Source organism: Erythrolamprus reginae, chromosome 1, assembly GCF_031021105.1.
Source record: "Erythrolamprus reginae isolate rEryReg1 chromosome 1, rEryReg1.hap1, whole genome shotgun sequence".
NCBI classification, from domain to species: domain Eukaryota; kingdom Metazoa; phylum Chordata; class Lepidosauria; order Squamata; family Dipsadidae; genus Erythrolamprus; species Erythrolamprus reginae.
In genome coordinates, this window is record NC_091950.1 from 392,995,542 (window position 1) to 393,001,541 (window position 6,000).

Here is a 6,000-nt window from a genome sequence, read left to right on the forward strand (position 1 = left end):
AATGTCTCAGTGAGATAAATGCTGTAGAATAGAGTGGAAGAAATGTGTCAGGGTTTTTTTTTAACATCAAGCCATAATTTTGGGTCAGCTTCTGGAATCATTTCTGACTCCAATAATTGAAGATTTCAAGCTGGAAAAAAAATAGTGAGGCCTTGTTCAATTGCACACCAAAGTTGTGGAGCATTATACTTAGAAGCAGAATTGATCCCGCTCAGAATCACCATATTTAAAAGAAAATTGAGTTTCTGGGCATGGATTTCACTTATAAAAAGAAGGGCATTTCCTTGGAACAAATTTGTAAGAAGCCATGCCAATGATGGATGGAACTTAAGCATTACGGATGCAACCTGAGACATACAAAATTTGTTCTACTCTTTCTGACACCTTTATTTTTTTTGTACTCCCCTTGCCCTCCCCTACTCCTATTCATTTCTATGCCAGAGACTCAAACTAATGGCTTATAAAGACCTTTTAAGATTGGACAGTAATCAGGTTCCATACTCTTGATTTGTACAATGTACAAAGCCGTCTTTTGCTTTTTATTGGCCTTGTCAGGTTTGTACCAAGATAGCACTCAAAACATGGCAGAATTTCCAGTGTCTCCTTCACTGGACTATTTAGGAAAAAATTAAATTATGGAAAGTTTGAGGAAATGAGCATAATTTGTTCCAGCTCCAGATTCTACTTTTTGGGAGGCTGATTTACACTGAGTTAGAGATACTTAGAGCCTCTGCAGCTCTGTTTAAGATTTCCACTTTAGTTTGGTAGCTTGTTGTACTTGGCCATTTGGGTTCCAGTCCCCAGTTAATGTGCAAGTTTTTACAATACCACACACTGAGTAATAGGAAAAGCTGTCAGGTCAGAGATAAATGAAGAGTAGAATAAGCTTTAGAAGGGTTAACTTTCATCGAATAGTTTCCTTTTGATAAATAGGAGTAGGAAAAGATAGTTTAGCCACGGTATGTTCACGCAAGTTGAACCAGTTTCCATCCTTCAGTCTAGATAAAAGTCAATATTGATGTTTATGGATTGACTCAGTTGCACCATTATCCTTTTGAAAAATGTCTTAAGGTGCCAGACTAGAAATCAGGAAAGTAGTGCTAGTCCCGCCTTAGACATGAAAGCAAGAGGGTGGCCATGGGCCTGTCATACACACTTGGCCCATTCACCTTGTTGTACTGAAAATAGGAAGAGGGAGTTTTATATACGTCCCCTCGCTTAAGTTATTTACAGAAATAATAAACGTGGAATTTTTTAAAAAGAGAGAGAATGGCTTGGAAGAAAGCCAAGGACTATATTACCCATTTCAGCAAGCATTACTCATTACTCATCATGGAAACACAGTGATACCTTGTCTTACAAACTTAATTGGTTCCAGGACGAGATTCTTAAGGTGAAAAGTTTGTAAGATGAAACAATGTTTCCCATAGGAATCAATGGAAAAGCGATTAATGCGTGCAAGTCCAAAATTCACCCCTTTTGCCAGCCGAAGCGCCCGTTTTTGCACTGCTGGGATTCCCCTGAGGCTCCCCTCCATGGGAAACCCCACCTCCAGACTTCTGTGTTTTTGCGATGCTGCAGGGGAATCCCAGCAGGGGCTTCCCAGTGAAGGGAGCATCAGTGAAATTGCAGCATCACTGAGGCTCTCCTCTCTGGGAAACCCCACCTCCAGACTTCTGTTGCCAGCGAAGCACCCATTTTTGCACCGCTGCGATTCCCCTGCAGCATCACAAAAACACAGAAGTCTGGAGGTGGTGTTTCCCATGGAGGGGAGCATCAGGGGAATCCCAGTCGTGCAAAAATGGGTGCTTCGCTGGCAACAGAAGTCCAGAGGCGGGGCATCCCAGTGGCGGCAGCTTGGGTTTGTAAGGTGAAAATAGTTTGTAAGAAGAGGCAAAAAAATCTTAAACCCCAGGTTTGTATCTTGAAAAGTTTGTATGATGAGGCGTTTGTAAGACGAGGTATCACTGTACCACATTACAATGGCTGCTATAGGAATTGGATCACTTTTTTCTCATGATTTGATTTCTCATGATCTGGCCTTCTGTTTTCAATAATAATGGCCTGCCCGATATTTCCCAGGAGCCTATTGACAGACTATAGAAAGAACTTGTCTTTCAAGTTGCATGGGCCCTCCAAGCAGCAACTGTTGGGTAGGCTTCTTTGCTTCCATGAATTTGTATTATACCTTGAAGAAGGTATCCAAGGCAGTATCAAATTTTGTATTGATCTGTCCTATAAGTTAGCATTTTTTTCATGTTCTACATCTACAGTATTTATACAGCAATATCAGTGTGTATTGTTCTTTGACGCATGGGTAAAAACACATCAGTGTGTTTGGGACTCTACATAGGTAAAAGAGTGCTCAACGTACAAGAAACAGAATTTTTAATAAAGTCAATAAGAAACCAGGAAGAGAACCAAATTTAGGTAAATTCAATTACACAAGACGTCTTTATATTAATTATTAAAGTAAATACGTTAGAGGGCATGAATTTCTAGTGTTTATTCTTTATCCCTTTTAAGGTATAACTGGTATCAGAATCCTTTCATTCTTTAGCTGCTTCTGCTTCTAAGCCAGTGGTCTGCAACCATAAATACTCAAAGAGTCACTTGAGCCCGTTTCCCACAGAAAATGAAGCAACAGGAGCCATAAAACCTGGGTGAGCATGGCCAACTGAACATCACTCACTCCTACCCAGTCCCATGAGCTCCCCCAGCCACCCCTACCCAGGTTTTGTGGCTCCCCAGGTCTTGTTTTCTATGGGAAATAGATATCTCCCTCTCTCTGTCCCCCCCCCCCATGTTTATCTCTCTCATCTCTCTTTTTTTATCTCCCTCCCTCTCATATTTCTCTTTCTCTCTGTCTTTTTTCTCTTCATCTCCCTATCACCCTCTCTCTCTTTTTCTCTCTCTCATCTCTTTCTTTTTGTCTCCCCCTTTGCATGTCTATGTCTGTCTGTTTATCTATCTGTCTCTCTGTGTATGCATGTATATTGCTTTTTCTCTCAGCCTCTATGTCTCTTCACACTCTCTCAGAAAGCTCTGCCTGTTCTCCTAGGGGCTTTTCACTACCTGTTTTTCTTTCTGTTTGGGAATCTGGGCTGGCTGAGGAATGAATGCAACCACAATGGATGTTTCCCTCCTCCATCCCTTTCTCTAGTGCATACCCTTCCAGGCCCGCCACAGCCAGCCAGGATGTCACGGGAGGAGGAGGGAAGCTTCCTCTTTGAGTTGCGCTCCTTCGTCAGCCAGCCTGTATTCCCAAAAGGAAGAAAGAAAAACAGGTAGTGAAGAGCCTGAGAGCATGCAGGGCTTTCCGAGAGAGTGAGAAGAGACACAGAGACAGGGAGTGAGATACAAGAGAGTGAGAGAGAGGGTTGGCTGATGGGTGAGCGTCTTTGGGGAGGGCCAATTCCAGCCGAATCTCTTTCTCCCCTCCCTCTCTCTCCCTGGTGGGAAACGGGGGGGGGGGGGGCAGCTACTTCTGGGTTTGCTCTCCACTGAGAGAGAGAGAGAGAGAGAGTTGTCGGGGTGAGTGGGGCAAGGAATGGGCTCCAGGAGGAGGAGGGGACCAGGTCTCCCCCATTCTGAAGCATACTAGCTTTCACTGTGCTGTGCAAGGCACTTCAAGACCAGTGAACAGGCTATGTAGGGCGTATTGGGTCTGCCTCCTGCCCCATGCCAAAGGAAAGCCAGCTGGGCTTCTTCCCTCCTATCCTTCCCCCTGCTCCCTTCTCCCCACTCAATCCTACTTTGGGACAGAGCAACACACTGGAAACGCATGTTGGGGTGACATCAGAGTGCGTCTTCTGACCCTCCAGCACTCACCTGCAACTCTCCACTCTCCTCCAGGCCTAACTTGCTGAGGAGGGTGGAGCAGCCCCGATGCCTCTGCTTCCCCCTCCCCACAGCCCTGGCCATTGCTGCCTGGGGAAAGAACAGGAAAGAAAGTGGCGCCTTTCAAAGGTGGCAAACAGCATTCCCCTGCAAGAGCCGGGCCAGATCTCTCTGCCGTCCAACTTACCAATGCAGCCGCTTCTACTGGGCCATTTCCACCCCCTCCCGCTGGGCTGTTGTGCTTGGTGTTCGGTGGGGGGAGTGGAGCACTTCCCCATGCTTACCCTTTCTTTCTCTTGGCCCTGCCGACAAAGGAGGAAGGCAGGGGTGGATTGCTTTTACCACCGCTACCGGTGTGCTGCACATGTAGCTTCGATGGATGTGCATGAGTGTGCATGCGCCCCAGTGTATTTTTGCTTCCACGCATGCACTGAAATCTTGCAAGGGGACGTGTGCGCACATGATATTTCAGCAAATTTTTTACCTCGGCGCATTTGCGGAAGCAAAAAAAATCAACAAAATCTCACACGCACCTGCGTCCCCTCACAGGTTTTTGCTCCTGCAAAAAATATGAAAATTTGAATTAAAAAGATGGCGGCACCCATAGGACTGTCGCTGGAACGGTCACGTGAAAATTGCACAATCTGGCGGCTGCTACTGGTGCACAGTCCACTTCCGCACCGGTAGCAACTCCCTACTGGAGGAAGGCCGGGCTTAGGGGATGGCCCCCACCCCACAAGATATGCCCCCACCATTCTCTCCCAGCCCTCTTTGCTAGCGGCAACAGCAAATGTACCATAACGAAGGTGGAATGTTGTTGCTGTGCAAACGCAAGTAGAGGGGCGCTTCACTCCCTCACTAAGTCTCTGGCCGCACCACTGCCGTGACAGGATGATGGCTCTTTCATCCCTCTGCTGCGATGGGGCGACAGGGAGCTGCAGCAGAGGGCCCAAAGAGCCGCATGCAGCTTCGGAGCTGCAGGTTGCAGACCCCTGTTCTAAGCAAACAATCCATGTTTTTAAGATTTCATAGCAAGCGGAAAACTTTAGCCTTTTGGTACTTTGTCTATTTGGCATCCTTCATGGCACCTAAAACATCCAGATGAGGGCACACTAAATTATCATGGACCTACCCTTCATTTCAGACCTTTTCCTAATATCTAATTAGCTTCTCTTCATAACTGATGTACAGTTTTTGCATTTTCATTAAGCTATCAGGATGACCTTGGGATAGTTTTTTCCACTTAGATTTTATCTTATCAGATTCTATCAGACTCTCTTACAAAAGGGTATTTTTAATCATTATTTTTGCTTTCTGCCCCGTAGCCATTTTTTAGCTTATTAAAGCTACATTTTTTTAAATCTCCGGAATTTTTTGGTATTATTAAAAACTCAAGCAATTTACTCTTCAGCCATAACTAATCAGGAAAACAAATGCAGGTTATATAAGGACATATTAAAAAGTGCAAATTTTATTCACATTCTTCAAATTTGTTTATCCTTACTGTCTGCTTCCTGATCTTTTACCGAATATTAATCCACTAACAAGATCTTACTTGTGATTATTGACTTTTTCAGCCCTTCATTTTTATATGCAGAAGACCTCTGCTATCCAGATACTGGTGCTTTTCAACACTCCAAATATTAGTAAAATGGACATTCCTTTTCAGGAACCATGCTTATTCTTCCTCTGCAATTTTTTATTAGTGTATCTAGTAGTGCAAGTTTTCATAATTATCTGGAGGAAATGTTAGGCAAATACAGTGTTCCCTCGATTTTCGCGGGTTTGAACTTCGCGGAAAGTGTATACCACGGTTTTTCAAAAATATTAATTAAAAAATACTTTGCGGGTTTTCCCCCTATACCACGGTTTTTCCCACCCGATGATGTCATATGTCATCGCCAAACTTTCGTCTGCCTTTAATAAATATTTTTTAAAATAAACTTTAATAAATAAACATGGTGAGTAATAATCTGAATGGTTGCTAAGGGAATGGGAAATTGCAATTTAGGGATTTAAAGTGTTAAGGGAAGGCTTGGGATACTGTTCATAGCCAAAAATAGTGTATTTACTTCCGCATCTCTACTTCGCGGAAATTTGACTTTCGCCGCCGGTCTCGGAACACATCCCCCGCGAAAAGTGAGGGAACACTGTATGTTT